Source organism: Canis lupus, chromosome 3 (genome assembly GCF_011100685.1).
Source record: "Canis lupus familiaris isolate Mischka breed German Shepherd chromosome 3, alternate assembly UU_Cfam_GSD_1.0, whole genome shotgun sequence".
In the NCBI taxonomy this organism is placed as follows: domain Eukaryota; kingdom Metazoa; phylum Chordata; class Mammalia; order Carnivora; family Canidae; genus Canis; species Canis lupus.
This window is the reverse complement of record NC_049224.1, coordinates 52,899,411-52,925,395: the sequence shown is the minus strand read 5'-3', so window position 1 is coordinate 52,925,395 and position 25,985 is coordinate 52,899,411. Positions and strand designations below refer to the sequence as shown.

General features: G+C 54.5%; 1 long non-coding RNA gene and 1 other non-coding gene across 15 annotated transcripts in view; both read right to left on the bottom strand.

Annotated features, from left to right (window-relative positions):
- LOC102153883 overlaps nucleotides 1-25,985 on the bottom strand; it is a 34,686-nt gene that overhangs the window by 3,376 nt on the left and 5,325 nt on the right. For 2 of the 14 annotated variants that reach the window (XR_005357046.1, XR_005357058.1), the window contains exons 1-5: nucleotides 20,663-20,729; nucleotides 14,952-15,045; nucleotides 6,860-6,921; nucleotides 5,710-5,773; nucleotides 225-386 (exon numbers count right to left, since the gene is read on the bottom strand). This is a non-coding gene — a long non-coding RNA (uncharacterized LOC102153883). The other 12 variants (XR_005357052.1, XR_005357047.1, XR_005357049.1 and 9 more) reach the window with 12 other exon arrangements.
- Nucleotides 24,799-24,859, bottom strand: MIR9-3 (microRNA mir-9-3). Its single transcript, NR_049313.1, has one exon. It is a non-coding gene; the product is annotated as a microRNA mir-9-3 (primary transcript).

Here is a 25,985-nt window from a genome sequence, read left to right as displayed (position 1 = left end):
GGGAAGGACCTCAGCTCACTCCCCTTTGTTGCTGGGGCCTCTGCCAGGTGGGGCATGGTGTCCCCATGCCAGGCACACCTAACTTGCTCCGAATGCAAAGGAGACCCCAGGATCCCCCATCCTACAACCTTGTCAGGAACTGCCCTCGAGGGAAGTCTGCATGCTTGCTGATGAACACACACGTGATGGGGCAGAGAGAAAGACACAAAGACAAATGCACTTACCCCAGGCCAGCTGTGCCCTCCTCCCTGGGCTGGCGATTTGGGCCAGCTGTCATTCCGACTGGCTGGCGCCCATGGTAAAATATTCTGGGTATCATCACTGTCCTCATCCCACAACCCAGCCGTATTACCTGACCTTGAGAAGCGTTCATGCCTGCCCTATACCTGAGGGTGAAAGAGGGAAGGAAAATGAGCCCTATTTAGTGTTTCCCATGTATTTAACACTCCTCACAACTCATAGCTAGGGATGATTCCTCCCATTTTACAGACAAGGGATGAGAAACTCCAAGAGTCAGTGGGGAGTTGCTGCACGGTGATGCCTGAAGCGGAGCTCCAATTATGGCATTTCCTCATCTGTCCCCCCTCCCTCTCTGGCTAAAGTCAGGCTGGGGCCACCCTGGCCTGGTGTGCCAGGAGCCTCCAAACCAGGTGGGTTTGTGCTCAGCATCCCTGCCTCAACTTCCTACCTCCCCAGGGTTCTCAGGGCTGCTCAGTCTAAGCTGGTGAGCAGGGGAGGCATACTGCCCGGCATATTTGATTAGTTTCAGAACAAATGCCTATCTTCTGACCAGCCCCGACTGGTTGTTTGTGGGGAAGGAATCTCTACCCTCACAGATGTCTGTTTCTACCTGGAAAAGGAAGCCAGAGGACGTGGAGGCTGGGGTAAGGGAGGGGACAGCTACCAAACAATAAAACCCACCCCACGCAGGCACAGCCAGAGAGCCTCAGTCCTGGCAATCTTCCTCCTAAGGAACAAAGGTGACACTGGCCTCCTGCAGGGCGTATGCCCAGGCCATCTATTGGGCACCACTCCTGCTGGGACCAGCCTCAGGATGGGGAGCCGCGCCTGGAATGTGATTCCCTGGCTTTGCGTGACGCTCGGTTAGTGGAGTGCGACTCCCAAGATCCCCTGTCACCTCCTAAAGCCTCTGCCAGCCCGCCCCCCACCACCACGCTGATCACCAGATTAAGGAGCTCAGGGCTACAGCTGAGGCAGCTAAAACCAGGAGGGGAGGGGCTGGGAGGGCAGCAGGCAGCCTCCCAAGGCCCTGCCTGCCCTCTCTCCCCCACTCCTACTGTGGGCTCTATTCTCTGTTCCTGCCACGAGCTTTAATCTCTGTACTCTTCCTCACTGAGCTCCTGCATCCCCTGCCCCCACTCCAGAGATGCCCAGCTGGAGTTTGGAGCCACTCTGGAGACAGGGAGAAGAGTAGGACAAGAGAGGTAGAAGGAACAGCAGTGAGTGGACCGGGCGGTGGGGATGGGTGGGAGCTTCCCATGAAGGAAGGAAGGTGAGCTCTGGAAGGCAGGCCCAGGGCCTCCCTGCCTGCACGCGTGCCACCTGGGGTAATCCCAGAGGCTCCCTATGGGACCCTGGCTGCCAGACTCCAGAGCATCCCACACACCTGAGGAGGGGGCAAGAGGGATGGCCAGAGGTTGGGGAGGCTGGCAAAGGACTAGAGAAGGAATCTGGACATTGAAAGTTTTTTCCCCATTTCCTGAACCAGAGTCATCCCAAGTCATTTAAATCACAAACACAGAAGTTCCCTCCTGTACTATGGCTTTCACCAGATCTGAAAGAAATGAGATGGGGAAAAATAAATAAATAAAAATAAAAAAAAAATAAAAAAAAGGAGATGGGATGGATCCATCCACGATAAAGACCTCACAAGAAGGACCTGGAGGGGGGCAGCCCGGGTGGCTCAGCGGTTTAGCGCCACCTTCAGTCCAGGTCCTGATCCCGGCTGGAGACCAGGGATCGAGTCCCATGTCGGGCTCCCTGCATGGAGCCTGCTTCTCCCCCTGCCTGTGTCTCTCATGAATAAATAAAATCTTAAAAAAAAAAAAAAAAAAAAAAAAAAGAAGAAGGAACTGGGGGGTTTTGGCACAGGGCTTTTTAGACAGTGAGCACCCCAGGCTTGCACTTTCAATCACCCATAAGCAGTGTTGAGAGGGCCGGGCGGGGGAAAGGCCAGGGAGGGCCTGAGAGCCAGAACCCCTGGTCACTGGATCCTGAGACCCCTGTACCAGGACAAGAGGGGCATACCCCAGGTCCCCTCTATCCCACAGTGTTACTGTGAGGAGCTGTGGGGAGGTGGAGATTCTGAAGGCAGGATCCAGAGTTGTCTGAAGGCACAGTTCAGCAGGCATCCAGCCCTTTCTCAGCCCTGTCCCCCATGCCAGGGCCTGCAGGGGGCGACCAGGACACACCCAGCGTCCTGGCCAGCCACTGCTCTTGCTCCAGCTTCTTCTTTGCTGCCACTGCCAAGCTTCCTTCTGCTGGGCAGGGGCAGGAGGAGGATGGCTTGGGTTGCTAACAGGGGGTCTGTGAGGGCCTGGGAGGAGACACTGTGCCAGCTACTGATCCCCTACCCATTCCAAAAACAGAGGCCCACACTCCCGTGTCAACAGGAATGAAATCCTTCCCACTATACCCTTCTTTGCCCCTGGCCAGAATTCACCGGTCTGGTTCCCGTTCTTGTGCTAAATCAGCGAGTGCTAAATCAACACAGCTCTGAAATGATCACCATCACAGCCCTTCTGAGCTAGAAGGAACCAAGAGACTCCTGAAGTTCAACTCACTTATTTTGCCAATAAGAACACCAAGATTCAGGGCATAGGGGAGAACTGGGGTGCCAGAGGTCACACAACAGACCAGTGGCAAGGACATGCCTCGTGGCCTGTCTACTAGACCCCTCTCCTGTTCAGTGCCTGAAAGAGGGCTTCTCCGCCATATCCCAAATAAGATCCTGGCCCAAACGTGGGCGGCGGGGGTCTGGGGCCAAGGGAGGCCGTAATGCGATAAGCAGACTGGCCATCTGGCTTGGGGACGGAGGAGAGCCCAGACTGGCCGCTTCTGCTGCCCGTCCCGGGGGGCCCTGTGTCACGAGAGACAGACTGCCAGATGGACAGGCACTGGCCTGGGTCTGGGCGGAAGCCAGTGAGTTCCCTGTAGTCAGGGCTAACCAACTTTCAGACACTGTGGGGTAAGAATGGAGGGGGCATGGGGAGCAAGGCCAGGCCCCCCCAAAGGGCCGAGAGACAGAAAAGCAGGATGAGGAAGCCGGGATTCCCAGCCAGGCTCAGAGCCTAGCTCCCCAGGTAGGCCCAGCCTAGCTCAGCCCCACAGTGGCAAACAGGTCCCCCTCCCGGGGAAAGGCAAACACATCACCCCTGGCACCTTCTCAGACATGCATGCAAAACTAATTAACATGGGGAGACATGCGAGCAGCCGGCCAGCTCCACACCCTTGAGTCCACGCAAACAAGGCAAGCCCTTGTCCGGGGGACGTGCACAAAGCTTTGTTGCTAATTTAGGCATCTGTCTCTGTCTGGCCTGGTCCTCCTGCCTGCGCTGGGGTTTTTCCCAGCCCCTTGGACAATGCTGGGAACAGGCCCGCCGATCCCTTATTCAAATCACACCCAGGACAATGAGTTCATTGTGCCGGCCACAGAAAAGGGGATGCTGGGGTGGGGTGGGGGGTGTAACGGGGCATCGGGAAAGGAGAAGGATGCGGGGGGTGAAGAAAACGGGAACCCAGGCAAGTGTTTACTAACACAGCCCCTGCAGCTGCTTGGGCCCCTCTCCCCTCCCCCTGCCTGGCTGGCAGCTGGGGAGAAGTCCCGGGACTCTGAGGTGGGGGGCCCCCCCGCCGAGTGGTTGAGGGGCCAGCAGTCAGCAACGTCTGGCTCAGACCTCCACCTTCCACAGTCTACAGCTACCCCTGCATGTCCATGGCCACACACGGTTTTTTAGACTGGTTTGGGGGTTCTTTTCATCTCTTACTGCAGACCGAGCAGCATACTGTCCGATCCTCACTGTAGAGGAGACAGGGCTGGGGGGAGAGGTGCTGGCGGCTGTGCGGGGTGGGGACCTGCTGTCTCAGCCATTGTCTTCAGGCAACGTTTCATTTTCTCCTCCTTCCCAGCTAATAAATTAGAGAGGAGACGGTGAGCTGCGAAGGGACAGGCTCCCCACGGACGGCGGGCAGGCGGGCAAGTCTGTGAGCTCATGGCAGATGGGGCTCACCCAGCCTGGCTGCTGCTCATACCACACCTGGTCAGACACTCACATGCAGCCCCCTTCCATGACCACCATTAAGAAAACCACATACACACATGCACGTACACATGCACGCATGACATACACATGCACACGTGTGTGTACATACACACACACATCTATATAAACCCCCCGAGATTCCTGAGGGGGCAGATCTGGAGCTTTGAAATGCCCTCCCTCCTACCAACAACCCTCCGCTCCTTGTTGCGCTGAGTGGCCCAGACAGGCTGATGTAAACAGACACACACAGCCTGACACTGACACGCAGACACAAAAAGAAACACACACACCCAGAGGCAGCCCCAGACACACACACTGACAATAGTGTAATGAATGCGGGACGGGAGTGCATTCACTCAAAAGCCCACAGCGCTGCTCGCCCAGCACCAGGGTGGCTGAAAGGTTACAGAGAGGCTGCAAGCTAGCTCCTACCGACCTCCTCCCTCGCTCCAACTCCCAGGATCTCTGGCTGCCTGGGAGGGGAAGTAAAATACCAACCCAGGCATCCAGATGGAAGCCAAGGCCTCTTGAGACAGAAAAGTTTGAAACCGGTCTCAGCTCTTCATCAGGGGTGGGTGGCTGAACTGCCCCGAAGAATTTTTTTCTTTAATTCTGAAACATAGGTGTTTAGAGTCATATTAATTATCCTGCATTTCAAGCTGGTGTGTTAAAGCTGGGGCACACCGAAGCCTTGCTGGCATCCTTTTCCCAAACAGGAGCATCCACAGGTTGGGGTGATTCCTTCCTTCAGTTAAAATAATTGTAAGCGGGGTGCGTAAAGATGAACACAAATGGTACAACTCAGAGACCCTTTAAAACCAGTGCTGCTGCTTCTTTTTTTATTCATGAGAATCACAGAGAGAGGCAGAGACACAGGCAGAGGGAGAAGCAGGCTCTCTGTGGTGAGCCCAATGCGGAACTCTATCCCAAAACCCGGGGATCACAACCTGAGCTGAAGGCAGACGCTTAATCACTGAACCACCCAGGCGCCCCTAGACGTGATTCTAAGGATAAAGGAGAAGTGGTGGCTCCCTTTCCACTGGCCCAGAGGCATGGAAATGTAGTGAGTTGAGCCATACAAAATTACTGATACTTGACTGTTTTAGATCTATAAAAAAGAAATTTCATTCGGATCAACCTAATAGGCAGCTGGTTCTAAGAACCATTAGGTTTTTTTTTTTTTTAAATTTCCTCCCCATATTTTTTATTTCCTTCCCAAACTGGGTTATTTTATTTCTGAAGAAGAAAAAAACAATAGTAACCCAAGACCCAAATCAATCTTGGACCACCCATCTACAACCACATAACTGCCTTGTGTATAGAGCCCAGCTGGAGCAGCAACCGAAATGAACTGTGTGCCTGTGTGCACATGTGCACGCGTGTACACACACACACAGCCTGTGGCCTGGGTCAGGCCAGGACCCACCTTCAGACTCTTCCACCAGGGCTCCTGCTTCTCATTTCCCTGTCTTCTGATTCTGGAATGCGTCCTGGGGGAACAGAAGGAACATGAAAGGAGAACACAATGGGAAATGGGAAACTGTACTTCTGATTTCTTCTCTAGAGGAGTGTTGGAGGCTAGCATGGGAGTCTAATTACACATTTTGTCCTGGAGGAAAGGTCAACCTCGAAGCTTCATCACAAAAGCATATGCTGTCAATTGGCTACTAAATTTAAACTCAAGGCCAGTCTCTGTGCATAAGACATTCATTTAAACTACCTCTAAAAGAGCTACATATGGGAAGCCAGAAGGCCACTGAGGCCACCCAGCATAGGGAAGGCCCACTCCTTGCCAGTATCTGATGTCCATTTGGTCGCTCACTGCATCTTCCTAGAAAATCACTCTTCTGAACTCCTCTGGGTTCCCAGGGGAGGAAAGATCGAAGGTTTTGGAAGCAGAGTCAAGAACTGCTCTGAATCTCACTACCTGCTTCTTACTTGCCCATCGAGGAAAGCCTTCATGTACACTCATCCTGCTCACCAGCAGCTGAGAAAAGACACTTTTATGGAGTCTTCTAATGGCCAAGGACCTGGGACTCTATTCAAAGACCTGGAGTCACCTTTCTATGCAGATGGTCCCTCTTACAACTTTGACAAGTACTTTAACCAAAAATACCATGTAAGTTCTAGAGTTTCATCTTTCAGCACACACACACACACACACACACACACACACACACTGAGTTCAACAAGAAAACAACTAAAGCAATAGTAATAATAAAATAAAACCTGTTTGGCCTTCCTGCTCCTGGGGGCAAGTGGCAGAATAGCAGAGCCTGCAGTCCAGGCTTAAGGACTGGTGGATTCATTTGCAGGGCGGGCCCAGCCTAGGGGCTACATGGACAACTCTTCCAAGCTCCAGATGTATTGAGGAGGCAGCTGGGTACCCACTATCGCCATATGCAGGCTTACCTGCCAACCACTGCACTCAGGATCCAGTTTGAGCAGAACCAGGAAAGAATTCTGGCTTGGATGCCCCAAACAGTATCTGATTTCTTCCAAGGAGAAGAAACCTTCTGTATGTGAATTCATCCAGATGTAATTTATTATTTGATTGCATTTAAGATGTTCCTTACCAATGTTACACAGAAATCTCAATAGGTTACTGCTATGCTGATTCCGAAGATCAAAGTTGTTCCTTAAATGAAGAAAAGGCAATTGAGATATCACAGTTCTGTACAGAACCAATGGAATCTGGAATATTAAAGTTCTAACCTAGGCAAAATGGCAATTTAAGGTCACCATAGGCAAAACATGAGATGGCCCCTGACCCTGCTCTCCCAGGCTCTTGGGCCATGGAGACGGGCAGAGAGGCCCAGAAGCTGCCAACTGGTGAGGACTGTCAGATCTCCAGTCCCTCTTAATCCAGCACCCCTATCCCCCAGCCTGGCCTTCCCATCCTGGATGGATAGGTGAAATTCTGTATTATACAAGTTTGAAGTGCTGAGCAAGGGACTGTGGTTTGCTTCTCTACATCCCCAAGGCATTGCCCAGAGCCCGACACATAGTGTTTGGTCAATAAATGTTGAATGGATAAACGAAGACAATAGAAAAAATATAGTCTGGCATGGGAAGATTTCCAATTCCTGAACTCCATGGCTCCCTTGTAAACTGACCTATGGTTCTGTGGCATAGTCCTGGAGGTGCTGAAGTCCAGGCCAAGGGCCATCAGACGTGAGAAAGGCAAGAGTAGGTATATCTGCTCAGCTCAGGCTAGCCTGGCAGTCCTCCTACACCAATCTTGCACATGATGACAAGACCAACAACCCTTAGTCTGCCCTCCACCCCTATTATTCTCAGTCTCCACCATCTGACCTGCTCTTCTGTGCCCAGATTTCTGACCCAGTCCCACAGGAGTCTACCCTGCTGCTCCATTCCCACCTCCAAACTTTTGTGGGGGAGTCTCCCGCCCCCACTCAGCCTAGGAGACAGGTTTGGGCATGGTGAGCCTTCTCTGATAATTCCACTCCAAATGAATTCCTCCTATCTTAAGTCCCAAGTTCTGAGTCAAGTTATCACCTCTCAATTGTGTGCCTTATGAGGCTAGTTTCTGCTCTTGGGGGTCAGGGGTTCTCCTGGGCTTCTCTCTGCCCTGGAGCTTGGGGCTTATGCATGGTCGGTAAACACCATGACTTATTCTAGTGAGCAACAGAGAGCCGAGCCAGTCCCTCGATGGCTGGTTTCCCTGCTTCTCCACTTGCTACTGATGTGCAGCCCACCAGTGAGATGGTCACCACAGCACAACTTTGCTGGCTCACGCATGCTCAGGCCACCCCTTCCCGCAGCACAAACACACCCATTCTACAACAGCAGCAGATGAGGACACAAACTGACATGTCTTGAGTGCCACAAGCTCAGTATTACTATCCTCAATTTCATAGATGAGAAAACTGGCTCAGAGAGAAGCAAAATAACGTGTCCAAAAGGGTCTGAACTAGATAGACAAGCCGGATGCCCCCTGGGCGGCATGCTCTGCTTCCCACCACCATGATCTTGAAGCCTGTGATCTGGTAACAGAAGATAGAACCATGGACTGGCAACAACTGAACATGGAGTAAAGGAAGCCGCAGGCCCAACCCGAGCCCTTCTGCTCTATATCGCCCCTCTCCCTGGCACTCATCACAGAAATGGCATGCCCTTGGAGGCATCTCTCACCTCTCGCCTCCCATATCACCAAACTCAGGGGATAGGAAGAAGGTCCAGCATCCTCTGCTTAAGGACCAGATAAGACTGGACAGAGGACGTGGACCCCTTCCTCCTCCAGAAGACTCTGCTCCCTTGGGGGGATGTAACATTCCAGAAAGCAGAGGCTCAACCTTGCCCTGAGAGCGAAAAATGTCCTGGTGCCACCGTTGGACTGGCAGACTTTGGCCAACCCCTGATTTTATCAACTGAGGCACAGCGGGCTACAGTTCACACAGGAGAAAGCCAGGATCGGATTGGACACTTCTCACCCCTCCTAGTACCTCACCAGGGCTCCCCGGGGCCCTGCACTGGGCCTTCCTACCCCCTACCCTCTTCCTTCCTCCCCAGGCTCACTGTCAGCCCAAAGCAGGAGACACTAGAGAGCCACCCTCTAGCCACCGAAAGCAGCTCATGTTGTTCCCCAAAGCCCAGGCAGACTCCTTGGGAAACGAGGACCCACAGGGACTCAGACTACCACCTACTCAAGGGTTATAGCTCCTGAGGCATAGCCCATGCCATCATCCCATGACATCGGGCTTAGAGAAGAGCAGGCCCTCAGTTTCATTTACCACTCTTTCTGCTCCCTAAGAGACAGGCCTTAAAGAAGATAAAGTATGCAGAGCGTTAGCACAGAACTTGGCACAGTGTAAGTGCTCAATAAATGGTTCCTCTCACCATTATCATGACTCATTAGGATTTCCTGGCTGCCCATTTCTCACCTCCCAGGCTCATGTGAGGAGCTGTCTTTTCATAAACTCAAGGCTCACTGAGGCTGGGAGACCATTAATGGAGTTCAGGGTTTCTGGGGCAGGAAAGTGAAACTGTAAGAGGGGAAAGGGGGCTGGAAGCGAGGCTGGACCTACAGCCAGGAGTCCTCTGAGGTGAGAAGGCCCCTGTGCCCTCTGCCAGCAGGATGAGCCCAGCGCCTCCCCAGAAAATCTCTCTGAAGACCCAAGGCTTGGCAGGAAGCCAGGGCAGGAGGCCTCTCAAAGAAGACGCTGGCTCTGAGCCAAGGCGCATCCCAGAAGCTTCAGCTCGCCTAGAGCAGCACAAGCTTCAGGGAGGAGGGGCAGCCAGGGAGGGGCAACAGAGAGCTCTGGGCTAAAGGGAACCTGCTCAGAGTGCGTTTGGGCATGAACTTGGGACACACAGCTTTCTTCCCATGCCCTATGGTTTCCACACACCTGGGGGACTATGAAATCACTGCAAGGACAGGGATAGGGGCCTGGGGAGGTGATCCACCCCCAGGACAACCCTCCTGTCACCTACATCTGTGCCCATACAAACTCCATGGGGCACTGCTACACCTCCACCCAAAGACTTCTGGGGTTACCCACTGGCTCTGTTTCCCCCACCCTAGATTCTGAAAAACAGTGTTGCCTGAAGATTCACACTTTCTACCTTCAAGGACTGTGGGGTAACCCCCATTTAAGGGGCTATACTGGACACCCCTAAAAGCCTCTTTAGACCTGAGCCTCTCTAGTGGCCTCTGGCCTGGCATTTCCATGGCCTTCTATACACAGAGCTCTCTGTGGCCAGGGACCTTCCAGGGATAGATCAGGATTAGTTACTGAACATTAGGGCTAAAAGAGGTCTTAATTTTCTAGTCTTGACCAATAAAATATGAGCAGCATATATCCTTTTAAATTTCTTAGAAGCCACATTAAAAAGGAAGAAGAAAAAAAAGAAAAAAAGGAAGAAGAAACAGGTAAAATTGATTTTCCTACTGTATTTTACTTAACCCAATATTATCATTTTGGCATGTTGCACTGACCGCCTCTCATGAGCTGAACATGAGATCAACATCCAGTGGTTAGCACACTGGACAGCACAACTCTTTACTCCAGCAACCTCCCCGACTTTCAGATGAGGAGGTGGCCCAAGGATCTCTAAGGAGTGGGCAGCATGGTAGGAAGGGATGCCTCAAACTTCATCCCTACAGCTGGACCTGTCAGCCTGTCCTTTCAGCCTTCCAATTCATACTCACCTACGAGATAGATGAGTTTACAGTAAATCTATTTCAGGGAGCCCGCAACAGAAACCTGTTTAAAACAGACAACGTGGAGGAGAGAAGACATGGGTGTACTTGACATCACAAGCTCAGGAACAAAGACCAACAGAAGAGAACAGGAGGGAGGTTCTGTGTGACCTCTGCACTGGAGGCAGGTCTGGATGAGGCCCTCTGGGGTGTGCCACCCTCGATCAGGGCCACCCAGCCTCTTTGGGTTGCAAATACCCACGCTCCAGCACTGGGTCTGGTGAATTTTCTACCACGTCTCCCTGGAGGAACTACCCACAAAAGCTCCTCTCTGCTTTAGAAGGCAAGAACAAGTCGTGCATTTACCCTGTGCTTCTAGTCTTCTTACTCTGAGTCGCCATGCCAACACACAGTCATAATTACCGAGGAACGCGCCAATAGTGGCAGCATTGACAAAGACACTATATCAGGGCCTGTGAGCTAAGCAAGGTCAGGCTCCTCGCGGCCCCCCAGCTTCCTGCCCACTTCCTTTATTCCACTCTGATCCATCTCTTTCCCTTCATTCTTTCTCTCCCACCCAGATGGTCTCTTATTATATTTTCTCTGCAAAGAAAGGCACTACAGCTTAGTGTATAAAACACTTTTATAGCAATTAGGAGACAGGTTCTCCTTTGAGTCCTGATTTTAACTTGTGGGAAAAGTCGCTTTAACATCCAGGCCTCAGTTATTTTGCTGTGAATGGGGAGAGTATTTTGGACAGTGCCTATTCAGCAAGTGGGCGCCTGCATTTCATTCACCTACTAAATTCAGGCACTGCTGTGTGTCTAGTGGACTCTAAGATCTTCTTTATGAGCAGCACCAGAGGTACTAGAAGCTCAGAGAAACAAAAGAAGGTTCAGATCAGAGAAGAAGTTGGTTCTAATGCCCTGAGAACAGCAGGGCCTGTATCTCCCCCAGGAAGGGTGCAAATCTCAGAAAAGGGGCCAGGAACAGCTGAAGGGTGGGCTCTATCAGATTATAAAAAGATGAATGGGATGGATGAGAACTATCAGGCTAAGTGACAAGCATCCTGAGGCCCCCAGTGGGAATGAGGACATGCACCCATTTAAAATGAGAGGTCAAAAAAAGAAGGCAGACAGCTACCACCCGAGCCCTACACAAGAGCGCCCCAATTTCAGAACACCCAGTGCACCAACATCTGAACTTACAAAGGAGATAAATTGGAGGCTGATGATTAGCATCACAAAATGATTATTCCCTTTGTAAAAGGCTTCACTGCAGGACTGCTTTAAATAGTGCATTTAAACCATGATCTGATTTGCTAAATTCGATTTATACACATCTACTGCCTAAGCTGGCGTGTGGCTGTATTTACATGTCTTCCCTTGGCACAGAGGAGGGGAGAGGCCAGCCATTATTTGGGGCCTTTAATCCTTGTAGACAGTAACTAATCTGGGGAGCTGAACCCTGTTTTTCTTCCACAGCTGGGGCTTTTGCTGCAAACTGGCCTCAGCTCTCCACCCCACTTTGCCTAGCAAGAGCCAGCCCAAAGATGATGGTCAGGATTTGCTGCAGTGTTTCTGCCAATAGGGGCTCCTCACCAAGAAGGAGACCCCATCTCCACGCCTAAGCATGACAACTTTCTGGTACAAATTTCCAGAGAATCTGTCTGTGGGAGGCTCACTAAATTTATTTAGCACCTACAGTTATCATACCAGGGTTCAAAGGCTACATTTTGGAAGCCATGGAAATTTACCAATCTGTATTAAGTTCTGGGGATCTGATGAGCTACATTCTGCTATTTGTGCTTAGGTCACAGGAACTAAACCCTGGGCTGACCCAGAAGGGCTGGCTCTCTACCCCAAGACAAAAGAATGTGTTCACCAGGTCTCATGGTGACTGTGTCAGCGTAATCAGGAAACCCTCCTTAGTTCCGCTAAAAGGACTTGGAGGTCTCCTTGACAGCACAGTCCTTCAAGAGAGAAATAACTGCTTCCCACTAATGTGATAGGACAGTTAGGAGCCAGACCACTGCCAATATGGGGAAGTACCTAGCACATGCCATTTGCTAAAAGAAAGAGGTCTAAGGAATTTATGGGCTCAGAAATGCAACATTCAAAAAACTGAGTCCTTTCAAAAACCTCCTTAGAACCTCTCCTTCCACCACCACTGCCGTATCCAAGAACTAGAGACGGAGACTTTGAGAACCACATGTTCATTTATCAAATATTTGAGGACATCCCCAATGATGAGCCCAGCACAGCCCAGCACCAGGAATTGCAGGGCAAAGAGAGGAACGGGGCAGCACTCAGGTCCGAAGAGTTTATAGTAGAGGATGGAGGGGTCACCAAACAGAACTAAACAGTCTCACTGTTGAGAAACCCACTAAAACCTGCTCACAAGAGGATGGGAAATTGGACTAAGAATCAATTGGACTGGATCCTACTTCTTACTCTTCCAGCCAACTTTATGACCTTGGGGAAAATCACTTAACTTCTCTGGGCCTGGTTCCTCATCTGTAACACGAGCAGTTGACCTACATAATAACCAAGCTTTAAGTTTTCTATAAATCTTACAGGGGAAGAAATGTTCATATCTCTAAAAACCCTCATGAGCTTTCTTCTTCTTAAGTTTTTTTATGAATCTTACAGGGGAAGAAATGTTCATATCTCTAAAAACCCTCGTGAGCCGTCTTCTTCTTCTTCTTCTTCTTCTTCTTCTTCTTCTTCTTCTTCTTCTTCTTCTTCTTCTTCTTCTTCTTCTTCTAAAAACAAGGTTATAAATCCTCACGTTTTCTTTGTCATGGCTGCCAGGAGGCTCAGAACAACCACAATATTAGATACAACATTTATTTTAGGCCAGGAGATTGGGGGGAAGCGGGGTATGACAGGAGAGCTCTCATATGTGAGGTGGGGCTATGTGGAGATGGCAGGGGCTTGGATTCAGGATAGTCTTGGATGAGATCACAGTAGTGATGAATTTGTGTTTGTGTGTACATATGCATGGGCAGAGCCTGTGCTTAAGAACTTAGGCTTTGGGGCAGACAGCCCTGACCCCACCACATCCTAGCTACAGCCAACGTCACAAAGAGGGAATCACCACCACCCTACCTATCGCTGGGAGGCCTAAATACTTGTGAAGTGCCTCAGTACCCGGCAAGGCACGAAGCGAGACTCCATAGACACAGACGAACAGAACCGGGGTTTCTTAGTCACCCTGCCCAAATGCGTATGCGTGGGGCCTGCCTTAGGATAGCGGTGGATCAACTGGGGCAGTTACCAAAAAAACCCAGCAAATCCGCTTAAATAATTCACCCGGTGGGAAGGGGTCCGCTGCTGAGCCACTGACTGCTCTGACCTTGGGTCGCGGCCCGGTGGGGCCCGAGCTCCGAGCTTGGAGCTCCGAGGTGCTACCCCCGTCGCCGCAGCCCCGCCAGGGAGGGTGCTGGCCGGCCTGGGGCGGGAGGCGGGGGCGTCCTCGGCCCGAGCGCTGCAGACGCCGTCCGCGAGCTGGGGCAGGGCGGCCCGGCTCTGCTCGCCACCGGGCCTCGCGGTGTCGGGGCGAGAGCGAGCGTCCGCCGTGCGCCCGACATTCCGCGGAAAGAATGGAAGAGCGCGAAGCGCGCGCGGCTGGGGACTGCGACCCCGCGCCACGGCTCCGCCCCTGCCCGACCCCGGGCCGGCCGCGGAGGGCTCGGACCGCGCGCGTCCCTCCCGGTGGCTCCGGCGGGAGCGCACGCAGCGGCCCGGGGCGCACCGCCAGCCGCGACGGAGGGCCCGGCCCGCCGCCGTAGGGGCGCCCGAGCGCAGCGGCGGGGACCGGCGGGAGGGCGCGCTCCACGCGCGTTCCGCTTCCGTGGGCCGCGCCGCGACCTACCTCGTGCCCACGCAGCCATCTTGCGGCCGCTCCTCGCTCTCAAAATGGCCTCCCGGCCCCGCGGCGCCCTGCCCGCCTCCCCGCCTCCCCGCCGGGCCCGCGGTCCAGGGTCCGGGGTCCGGGCTGCGCGCCCCCCGCGCCCGCGCCCGCGCCCGCGCTCCGTGGCCGGCGGCCCCGCGGGTCCCGAAGGCTGCGGGGCCCAGGCGGCGTCCCAGCGCCCCGGGCTCCCCGCAGCCGCGAGAGGCCTCCGCGCCACCCCGGGCGCCGGGCGCCGGGCTCGGGTTCCCGCGGACACCGACGGGGAGAGCCCCGGCGTCCGGGAGGCCGCCCCGCGCCCGTGCTCCGCCGGCCTGGACCGCAGAGCACAGCGTGCCCGTGGACGTGTGTGGTCAACGCCAGTCCCCGGCGTGGGCGTGTCGCGGAGGGACCCGGGGAGGACGGCACCGGCTCCCGCCCGGGAAGCAGTGGGGCTGCCTTCCCGGTGACCCGGGTAAAGACGCGCGCGCTCCGCCGACCTAATCGCGGCGTCTCCCAGCCTCCGGGCTGCCGGCCCCACGCCCGCTCTTGGCGCCCCTGGGCAGCGGGCAGCGGGCAGCTCCTCCTCCCACGCCCCGGCTCTGGCCACTCACCTTTCCAACCGCGCGCCCTCCTACGAACGGGTGCCAGGGTGAGTTCGTGCCCGAGAAGAGGGCGCCGAGGAGGGAGGCGACTGCGGGGGAGACGCTGTAAAACAGAAAGGAGACATCAGGCGCCCCCCACGCCCGCCTAGAAGAGCAATGCGGTCCCCTCGAAGGTGGGAGTGGGGCACACGCATCCTCCAGGTCACGACCGCAGCCCGGGGCGGCTGCTGGGCGCACCCCGCGCCTCCGTCACGTTCGCCCGGGGCGCGGGAGGGGAGCCGGGTCTTGGCTGAGGAGGCTCCGTCCTGGCCCCGAGCATCTTAGCCTCCAGCGGGCCAGGGACACCTCCGTGCACCTAAGGCTGAGCGCATCACGGAGAGCCTGCCAACAGCCGCCCCAGGACAACCCTGGCTTCCCCGACGGCGCTGCTGCTGGTGAGTCCTGAGCCTCGGAACCTGCCGGAACCGGGACCCCAGGCCATTTGCCGGGAGCCCAGCTGTTAGAAATCAGGAACCCGAGCTAAGTGGGCCTCCTGGCGGCGCCCGCCTGGCCTGGCAAGCTAACCTGGATCCTGCTCCTTTCAAGTCTCTGACACTTGCAGGTGCACCTCCCCAGCCAGCCAACAGGGAACTTTACACCCGTCCGATCCTCCCTCCCAACGGGGGTGCTCCTTGGAGTCCTAATCTGTTTCCCAGTTCCCGGACTGATGGGTATGGTGGGCACTGGGGAAAGAAGGGAGCTGGTCAATTCTTCCATGAAACTCTGGCCATTTATTGGTGCTTTCTCTCTCTCCAGCCAGTGGAGGTTTGAAGCTCATATCCAGATATCCATATGCCCCCCTTGCCCCAAGCCTGGAGAAAGAGCTACCATTTGCCAAACACCCACTTTATGTCAGGCACTTTATTTGTATATTTTACTTAATTCTCACATGATCCCTGGAGGTGCAGTTACTTATGTTACCTCCATTTCATAGATGAGGGGAAACACAAATCTGGAGAGGTGAGGTGATTTGTCAAGGATATACTGAGTGGTGATGGCAAAAGCATGCCCCTCCCCCCAAAAAAAACCCTGCCTCACAAGAGTGGGTGTCCTCCTCCACCCTCCAGCTGCTGCCCTTCTGCAATTTGGATTGTTGGTTTAATAACCCAGTCTAGGATTGTCCCAGGTCTTCCACTCTAGTACCTCGGCTCAGGAATTGTCACCCCTAGGGACAAAAAAAAGGCCACAGGCCAGTCCCCCTGCTCACCCCGTGACCAGTGAATGAGGAATTCCTGCAGCCTCTCTGGGCACCCCAGAGGCATTTCCATCCTTCTCTAGCCTGGATCCAGAACCTTGGGGGAATCTGGCAAAGCCTCATGCTGGCCAACAATCCACTCCTGAGTTTTAAAATCCCAGTCTACACAGTCAAAGAAGTGGGTGACCTGCATTATTACCAGGATAATTCATGCAGGAGAAAATGAGATGAAGGGGCAGGCTGGGCATGATATTTTTACGCACAACCCCAATGAGGACTCGAGGGGATTCAGGAGCTAAAAAGAGGATCATTGCAAGGAAATGCCCCTTTCTCTGGTTTCCCGAAAAAGATTTCATCCCAAGTGATAATCAGGCAGAAAGCCACGTAACTCCCCCAACCTCCAAAGCTGAAAGGCGCTTTTTCTTTAAATGACGCTAACGTGACGTTAATGTTTCTTTTTTTTTCAATGAAACCTCCTTAAAAGACAATATCCATTAAAAAAAATTATGCCCATTGGGCCTGATAAATTTTAAGAAAACACAAATTTGGTCTTTTTCAGAAGAGAACCAGGGAAACAGCCCCACCTCCAGACTGCCCGGGGTGACAAAGATGGCAGCTGAAGGTTTAGATGGGGTGGGTACAATCGGACTTGGGAGCTGCCAGGAATGGGGGTAATGGAGGGCACGAGGTCTGCAGCCACACTCTCCAGAGGGCAGAGGAGGAGAGGTCCCTTTCAAAATGAATCCAAATCAATGATGTGAGACCGGCCTAGCCAGGAGGAATCCCTGCCCAACTGGCAGTGCATCTCCACCCTAACAAGACAGAGAAAACTCCAGAAATGCCACCCTGTACATTCCTGCGACAGACAAAGCCCCAGGATTTGGCCAGAGACAGAGAGCAGCTCCACTCACAGCACACCCTAATTCATGGTGTGTGTGTGTGTGTGTGTGTAACACTAGGTTGCAAGCTGATGGGGTGGGGGACGGGCTGACCACTGAGGGGTTGGAGTGCCTGTACAGATGGAAGCTGAAAGGAAGTTCTAATTAGCACAAAGCCGGCACCTTCCATTAATAGCTCTCTGTAGGCTCCTGGATGCCGCTGAAGAGAGGCAAGTTGGAATGTGTGAGGCTCACCTGTCCCCGGCTCATTAACAAACCTTGGGTGAGAACAGGGCTGTCCTGGCAGAAGACCAGCCCAAATCAGCTCCACCCCCCACCCCCCAAAAAATGTAATTACAGGTCTGACTTCTGGGCCCATCCGAGGGCAAAGTGTTAACGCCCAGGTTCAATGTGACCCTAAACATGGAATCTCTGGACATTCACTCTGTCAGGCCTCTGAGGACAGTGCTCCCTCCAGACTTGAAATAAAACCTTAAAAAAGAGTCCTAGCATACATTTCCATGTCTGTGAAACTCTAGACATGTCAAACTAATCCAGGTAAGAGACATCAGAAGGGAGGTGAGCAGGGTTTGATTGAGAAGGGGCAGGAGGGAAGCTTTTGGAAGGGAAGGAGATGCTGTCTGTCTGAGCGTTGGCTACATGGGTGTAACTGCACTTGTCAGAACCCAAACAACTACACACCTATGATCTATTTCTATATGTAAATCATACTTTGAATAATACATATGCAGATGTATTACATATTGCGGCTTCTATCACACAAATATACATACAAAGGTCTCAGCCCCTCACTGATTTCTCCATAGCCGGTGATCTCCCCATGTGAAGGTTCGTTCACACCCTTTTCAAGGGTCACAGTGGAGAAAGGGGCCAGAGCAGATGGGGAAATGGGCTGTGCACATCTCACAAACACATGGCCTCGGCTGGCCGGGTAGGGAGAAGGAATGTCTGAATTGAATCAATTAGCTGCAGAAAACTTCAGAAAAGAAGTAAGGCCCTTCATAAAAACAAAGCCCACTCCTTAATCCCCAAAGGCAATCCTCTCCCCCATTCCCATGGCTATTCCTCAGTAAACAAAGAAATCCCTCCTTCCACATCCACACCTCAATATTCATTATGAGCTGACGTTAGAGGCTGCATTCCAGCCTCCCAGAGCGCCCTAATGACTGGAAACCTAAGTAAGGGCAGACGACTTGCAGGGCTTTCCTTCGGTTTCTCTCCACCTCTCCATGCCTCTCCCCTTCCCAAAGCAGTCTGTTCTTTCTTCCTTCCTCTCTCTCCCTCTTTCTCTCCTTTTCTTCAAATTAACGAATAAGGAAAGCAAGGCAAGCAAATCAAGGCAGAGACATCACTAACTCTACTTTGTTCATTTATTTTGACAAGTGCAGTTTAATTTTAATTATTTATGATAATACTTCATAGTAGAAGAGTAAATGTGCTGGGGTATATTTGGTAACATTAATGAAGTCTGCCTAATAGGAACCTTCACTCCAGCACCCCGCCTGGAGAGCTGCCTGCTGGAGAAGTAGGGTGAGGCCACTGGCCTGTGGTAGGGTTTGCAATTTTTTTGTGGGGGTGGGGGACTTAATGGGTTTGAGGATTAGCAAAGGGAAAATTAACCTGATTCTAGAGAAGAGGCAAATACGCAAGCCCATAATCGTGTGTCGATGTGGATTGTGTGTATTTAAACACCGAGAGAGCACACTTTGTGATAAGGAGGCCCAGGCGTGCACACATGCCACATGCATATTTACACATGAATCTCAAATGTGCAAATCAGCAGAGGCCTAAAGAAATTAGGCTCTGGGCAATTAAAAATTGAAATAAAAAATGGAAAATGTGATACACAGAGTTCTATATCTCTTCAAAGTACCTTTCTCCTACTTATGTGCCTCAAGTGGGCAAACATGGTAAAAAATGTGGAGGATCATAAAAAGGTAGGGGGTTTCTTTAGCTGATTACTTAGAAATGCTCCCTTCAACACACAATGAACCATGAAAAACGGGTCTCAGTCAATGCAACGTCATTTTAAATGGGACTGATATTTTTTTTATAGCTCCCACTCAACCCTGCCACCATCCTTAACATAACTGATGGTCATATAAGTGTGTGATTTGATAACGCAGACCTTATATACAAGAATACATATACTATATACAGAAACATGTAATCACTTGCCCCCAACACATAGATATTTGGTATACCTCAAGATACACACTCCAAAGTATTTACACGAGTATTTCCTACAATAATGATAGACTTGTCATGATACAATTAATGCTTAATTTTTAAATGTAGAGAAATAGCTGACCCTTGCTCTTAAAATAAATAAAAAGAACCTCAAGACCTCCCTGCTCCTCATCTCTACCTTGTTGCCAATGCCCAGGGTGATTTAGGAACATTTCGGGAGATAGGAGAGGGTTATCTTGAGACCAACTGCACTATTAGCTAGCCGATTACTGGATGATTCCAGTGGGGGAAAAGCAAGGTCACTTCACGACTAGAGTGTGTCAAAGGTTCAGAGAAGAGGGCTCCTTTCTAGACACCACCATGTGTGTGTGAGAGAGACAGCGTTAGGAGAACCTGCCTGCACCCATGAAGTCCCTTGGAACAACTCCCTACCCTCCAAGCGGTGGAATGTGTTGGCCATCAGGAAGCGATCATCAGCTGGAGGCACCTGGCTCCCAGCTTTCTCGAATGGCCCCAAGCTCCTCAAGCCTTTCCCCTTAAAGCTGTGGCCTGGCTCTGGCGTGGGAAAGGCAGTTTGGAGCTTTTCACAAATCCAGTATCCCCTTGAACCAAAACCAATTAGCCTGGCCCAAGGTCCTGTCATTGAGGCCCTGGCCCTCTTTTCAAACCCCTGCGGCTCAATTGCGGTGAGGGGCCGGCCAGTGAATGCAGGGACCACTTTAAGTGGTGCTTAAGCCGGACCGGCCTGGAAGGAAGGAGCCAGTGCTATAGGAGTGGCAGCGGCCCATTCTCAGAGGCGATGACCAAGGTTTTGTTCCAGCCACAGCCCCCACCCTGGCTCTATTTTTAAGCACCCTCCTCTTCTCTCCATTCCCAGCTGCCTGGAAGAGCGATGAAAAAGCTGTCTCTTGGAAGCCATGAGACACCTAAAGTTGGCTGTCCCCAGACAGAAAGGACATCCTCAAGTTCTGAGTTCTGTCCTGGATAGTCTTGCCTCCCCTGCTTAGGGAGAAGGTGCCCTAACCTTGATAGAGCACCCAGTGTGTACTGGATGCATTCCATGAGGACAGCCTGCACACCAACCCATCTTACAGAGGAGAAAACTAAGACTCATAGAGGGGAAGTGATGTGAACCCAAATCACAGCACTGGAAAGCAAGGCAATTTGGGGGAAAGCTGTGAGAGCTCCTGAACACCACTGTCTTAGGAAGAGAGAGAGAGAGGAGGTTGAGAGATAGACCAAGATGGGCCTCTGGGCCAAGAGGAGAAAGAAGGGAGAACCACCCCGGAGTAATGGGAAAGTCTGGCAGGTGCCCCTCGGCACAAGCTGGGAGCTCTCCCAAGGCCCTGCCCACGGCCTCCCTTCTGACCCCCCAGCCCGACCCAATCTCCACTGACCCCAGGCAGAACGGGGTGGGCGTGGGCAGGTGCCACGGCCTTCCTCCGCCCGCCCGCCTCCTCCTCTCCTCCCCACCCGTCCAGGCGCAGGGAAGACGCGCCCTCTGCGAAGGGCGGCACTGCCAGGGCGCCCTGGCCGTCGCCATGGTGACGCTCATCCCACCCTAGGCCGGAGCTGATTGGTCACTCTCTCCAGGCTGGCGGGGGTGGGGGGACCGCGGGGGCTAAAGTCAGGGCGGGATGGGGGACAGAGACGCCTCGACACGCGCGCGCGCGAGCGATGCCAACGGGGGAACGAAGGCTATGAAAATGGCGCCGCGGCCTCCAAGGGGCGGCCGCCGTGGGAGCGCAGACCCGGGCTGGAGCCATCCGGCCGGCTCTCCGGCCCGCGCCGCGTCGCCCGGGTCCCGGAGGGCGCACCGCCCGCGCCGGGGCCGCCCCCTCCCCGCCTCTACGGCCCGGGCGCGCAGGCCGGCACACCCCAGCTGGCCGGGCCCGCCCCGCGGCACGTTCGGGCCGGGCGAGCGCCGCGCGGCGGATTAGCCCGGAGTCCGCGGACCCGAGGGCGCGGGGCGGGCGCGATCCGGGGTGTGAGGGCGGGGCGGGGCGGCGGCCGCGCGTCTAATCCCGGCGCTGCGTGTGGGAGCGGCCGGATCAGGGAATTAGCGCTGTAACTTCGGATTAGTAACGCTCGCTAAATGAGCGCCTAATTCCGACCCTTCATGCTTTTCAGCGTCGCGGCTGGGCCCTGGGAGGCCTCCTGGCCTCGCTCCCTGCGCGCTCTGGTCCCATTTCCCGGGAGGTCAGATCGCGGCCGCGGAGAGCGCCCCGGCCAGTCTGCATCAGGCCTCCTCTGGTCGCGTCCGCAGCCGGACTTCTCGGCGGCGCTCGGTGATGCCAGCTCTCCATTCGCCGGGGCGGAGGCCCGCCCGATCCTACAGTCAGTCGTTCAGGGTTGGGAGTTCGTGGACCGGTGAGAAGGAAGCCCTTGATGCCTCACTCCCCATGGAAGCTGCCCAGATCTCCGCCCCACCGGGGGCTTGGTGTGCGACCTTGGGCGAGCCCCTGAGCCTTACCAAGCTCGGTATTTCTAGATGTCGAATGGAAGGGGTTGGGTGAGGAGCATCTTTGAGATCCCAACCAATTCTGGCTTTCGAGCTGAAGCTTCAATGGCGTTTTCAGGTTCCCCAAAGCCTTTTTGGATTGGGGCAGGGTGGGGAGGAGGAGTGCTGATTTATGGCAAGGGTGAAGCTCAAATTGCCCCAATCTGGGGAGCCAAGTGGCCAGAGAAGGCCTGAGGGAAGGCTTCCCTGAGACAGGGGGAGCAGGGCGGTGGGAGGTAGGGGAGGAGGGCTGAAAAGGCTTGAGACCCAGCGGGGTTCCTTCAGGCCCCTGCAAATCAGAAGAGGTTTGATGGAGGTTTGTGGGGCGAGGCACCTGATTATGACCCTGTTCCTGGGACTTCAAGTGTCCAGAGGGGATTTGAACGTGGCTCTTTGGGGGAAGGCATTCATACCCGGAGGCCGAAATCGGGAGGGTTGGCCTCTCTCTGAAGGCGGTTCTGGTATAGGGCGGGGTCCGGGAGGTTAGGATGCCAGCGCACTCTGTCCGCTGAAGCCCGGCCCGCTGCCGCGATCCTTCCCCTGATCTGGAAGGTTTGCATCAACGGATTTTCGTAGAAAGCGGTAAGAAAACCGCATTCTCCCCTGCGCAGACTCCTCCTCCCCCGGACCCAGATTTCAGGACTGCCCAGACGGTTTGGGATCTTGCTGTTTAAAAATAAAAAACAGAAAACTCATTTGAACTGTATAGTCACAGCTGTGAGGCTGCAAAACCACTGGGCTACTAGAAGGACTAGTTCTTGCAAAATAGCAAAGGGATGGGGATGATGGGAAAGGAAGATGGAAGCCCTGGGGCCCGGGGCCAGCTGGCTAGCAAGGCAGGCAGGCAGCACAGGGTGAGGGTCGGGAAGAGCTGCTCTGGTTTCCTCCGAAATGAGGTCAGGATCGTAGCATAGGCTCCCAGGTGCACTTGGAAGGGAGGGGCAGCCCAGGGTATGCTGTGCTCCTGGCCTGGTGGATCCTGAATGGCACTTGCCACCCTTCCCCAGCCTCTCCGAAGGAAAAAGAGAAACTGGCTTTTAAAAGTGGGGGGTGGGGTGGGACACACAGGATCCATGAAAACCTCTACCTGGTGATTACCTCTGGGGACAGAGGAGAGCAACTGACTTTCCTGTCTATTCTTTTGTTTTCTTATTTCATTTTTATTTTCAATAGCCAACACATTCATGTGGTTCAAAATTAAAAATGTGGCACAGACAAAAGTCCCCCTCCACCGTCCACCTCAGCCTCGAAGTTCCTCTTCCCAGGACCAATAGATTTCCCTTTCGTAATATTTGATTTTTTCCCTTTTACACATTTAACCTATTTTCAAAATAATTGTGTTAAGAAAAGGCAAAAAAAAGGGGGGGCGGGGGGCGAGGGGAGGCAGGTTTGAAGGAATGAGAGTGGAAAAAGATTTCTATTATTACAAGAGGACTTAGGCAGGTTCGGGGTAGGAGCAGGGAACACGGGCCTTATAAATAAGAAAGAGGCTCTGGGGAATGAAGTGGGCCAAGATGGAAGTGACCAGGAGTAAAGTGACCCCAGCCCAGCTCTGCACTTCTGAGCTATCTGACTCTGGAGGAGTCGTTTCCGTCTTCCACATGTTTCCTGGTGTATATAGGGGCAAGGTGATGATGGAGGGTCATGTCTGGGTGGTGGCTCAAGTCCCTTCCAGATTGCTCATCACATCACTCACAACCCCATATACCTTGAGATCCCTCCAAACCAGGAGTGGGGGCTGAATCTATATTGGATCCTTTCTTTCCTAAGGCAAGGTTAAGGTAGCACTCAGGGCTGGCTCTACAACCACTCATCGCCAGCCAGCAGCCTAGGTGGTTCCCAAGCTTCGGGAGCCCTGAGCTTCAGGACAAGTTGAGGTGTCAGGGAAGACAGAAACCTGGAGGTAGGCAAGAACCTCAAGAGGGACCCCAGCCAGCACTGTTTGCTATGTGGGACCCAGATCCTCCAACAGTGATCAGGGGCAGCCCCACTCCCCACACCCAGCCAAGAGGGGCTGGGAGCCTGAGTGGCCGGGTGTGCTGCATTGGGTTGCCATGGAAACCGAATGCAGATTTCCCCCAATTGCTTTTTTATTTGCTAGACATTGTAATACATCTTATGTTGGGGGGGGGGGTGGTTGAGTGACGCTGGGAGCCTGGCTGCACCTTAACCACTCAGGGAAGTTGAGGAGGCGCGGGCGGGAGTGGTCTGGCCGCCGCTGGTGCAGAGGTGGCGCGGGGTTGGGCTGGGTCCCGCCCGCCCGCCGGAGCTTGGTTTGTATGCAGGGCAGGGCCGGCCCGTCGGGGAGGGAGGCCCCCGCCTCGGCCCCTAGCCATTGAGCGCACTCCTCGCCAGTTCTGCTCCGCTTCACGCTGCACACAGACCCCCCAACTGCACACAAAGGCAGCTGCCAGAGCCCGTGAAAAGTGATCAAATTATCAAGAACTTGACCTCACCGAGGGGCGAAGCTCCGGCAACCCCCAAGCCGTATGCTAATGGCGCTCAGGGGCTGACTCGTCGAATAATTCGATAAAGGCCGCTTTGTTAGCGGCGGGGCAGCCCCCTGCCCACCCCTTCAATCCCCCCACCCCCACCCCCTACCGGCCGCCGTCTCTCTCCCATCGCATTTGCATCCCAAAATCCCCGTCCGCAGCTCCAGGAGAGGATTGTTCCAGCCTGATTTATGGGGTGAAGGCAAGGCTGGTGCCTTCCCCGCCAGCGACCCTTCTGCAACCCCAGCCCCCTCCCTTCCCCCGGTCCTCTCCACTTTGGGGTTCCAGCGCCGGCGCTGGGGGATGGAGTGGGGGGCGGAGAAAGAGGAGGAGTAGGGGAAAGGCTGGCAAGTTCCTCCAGGGTACGGAAAGTGTCCCTGGAGAGAGAGCCGAGGTCAGGTACCTGGTCCGGGCGCGGCCGCTCCGCCGGGCTGGAGTCCGCTGGGCCGGCACTGGGCTCCTCTGGGTTCCTCCGGCTCGTGCGGGCCGGGGCGGCCAGCGGGGCGGGCGCTCGCACGCAGAAGTTGTGAGAGTCATTTCTACTTTCGGTTATCTAGCTTTATGACGGCTCTGTGGCACTCATACAGCTAGATAACCAAAGAGAGAAACGGGCCTCCCTTCGCCACCGCCGCTGCCGCGCCGTGGGCCCCACGTGCCGCTGCCTCTGGGAGCGGGAACCGGAGCGGGCGCCGCTCCCGGAGCCCCAGGCGCACGCGGAGAGCCAGAGGGGACCGACAGACACACAGACACACTGACTCCCACAGCCGAGGGCGGCAGCCCCCGCCCAGTTCCCTCTCTCCCGCCCTCCCTCGCCTTCCTAGCGCGTTCCTCCCCGGCTCCCCGTTGCGTGCGTCCGGGCACCGGCGCCGGCAGCGCGCTCCGACGGCGTCCCGGGGCGCACGGAGGGCACCCGCGCCGCGCGCTTCGCCAGCCTCGGGCGCCGCGGCCGCCCCCAGCGCACTGGACCGCCAGCCCTCCTCTCGCACGCTAATCGCCCCGCGGGGAAGTGACGTCAGTCCAGGGATCCGCCAATCACAGGCTCTCATTCAAATCCCAGCCCCCTTCCCGCGCTCCGCACCACCCAGCCTTACAATGGCCTCGGCGTTCACGGCTTTCCTTCCCGGAGGCCGAGAGGGCGCCTACTCTGCCCTCAAAAGCGGTGGGGCTGCGCTCCTGGGTGCGCACCGTCTGGCCTTCCCCCCAAACTCCTCTGCCTTCCCCAAGTCCCAGGGAGCCTGGCAGCCACCGCGAACCATCAGTTAGGGACCTGCGGTGATGAGGTCTGGGGGCACACGTGGTGGGGCGTGGTAAAGGTCTCTCCAGGGCGGCCAAGCGCGCACCTGGGATGCCTAGAGCCGAGGGTAAGAGCCGGTTCACCTTTAGGTTCCCTTTTCTTCTCCCCACGCTCAGCACCTTCCAGCACCAGCCCACGCGCGGAAACTGAGAGTGGAGGCAGGAACCAAGCGTGAGGATCGGTGTCCCACCCATAGTGTTCCCGAGCTATGCTACGCTCGGGCCAGGCCCGGGTGCCCAGTACCAGCTGCTGGGTCCCTCCTCTCTTGAAACGTCTAGGAAGGTACAGCCGATTGTGTCCGCTCGCAGATGAACTAGGCTGCTGGTTAAATTTATGTTTCACCGAAAAATGAAAACACAAAGCCAGCCTCAGCCCTCCTCCTAGGGCTCTCCGCACACACCTGACCTACTCACTGGCAAGTGGGTCAACAGGGA